General features: G+C 67.1%; 1 protein-coding gene across 1 annotated transcript in view; it reads left to right on the top strand.

The window, feature by feature from the left end:
* The window catches only part of LOC106894725 (acylamino-acid-releasing enzyme-like), a 12,197-nt gene that overhangs the window by 365 nt on the left and 11,339 nt on the right, over positions 1-493 (top strand). The gene's annotated exons all lie outside the window — the stretch shown is intronic.

The following is a 493-nucleotide window of genomic DNA, read 5'->3' on the forward strand; positions in this document are numbered from 1 at the left end:
GCTCTGCGGCCCCCAGGGCTGCCCCCGCCCTGTCCCAGTAACAGCCCCCAGTGCCGTCCTGATCCCCCCTGTGCACCCCAGTAATGGCCCTCGCTGCCCTCCCACCCACCGGGCTCTGCACCCCCGGTAACTGCCCGTGTGCCCCATTAACAGCCCCGTTAAGCACCCACCGAATCCTCCCTGTGCCCCAGTGACAGCCCCAGCTCGGCACCCCCAGGCGCTGCCCCCAGCACCCGAATAACTGCCCACCCCCCCGGTAACCACTGGTACCCCGGGACTGCCCCTAGCCCTCCAATAACTGCCCCCATTACTCCCATACCACCCCTACCCCGCCTGTGCACCCCACAAAACTGCCCTGAAATCGGCACTAATTCCCCAATAACTGCCCCACCACCCTCCTAATCCCCCCTCCCCACGTATCCTGGTGCCCCAGAAACTGCCCCCTATGCCCCACCGCTCCCCGGTTATCACCCCGTGCCCCCAGCCACCCCGG

The sequence above is a fragment of the Calidris pugnax genome, unplaced genomic scaffold, assembly GCF_001431845.1.
Source record: "Calidris pugnax isolate Ruff unplaced genomic scaffold, ASM143184v1 scaffold247, whole genome shotgun sequence".
Classification (NCBI taxonomy): Eukaryota; Metazoa; Chordata; class Aves; order Charadriiformes; family Scolopacidae; genus Calidris; species Calidris pugnax.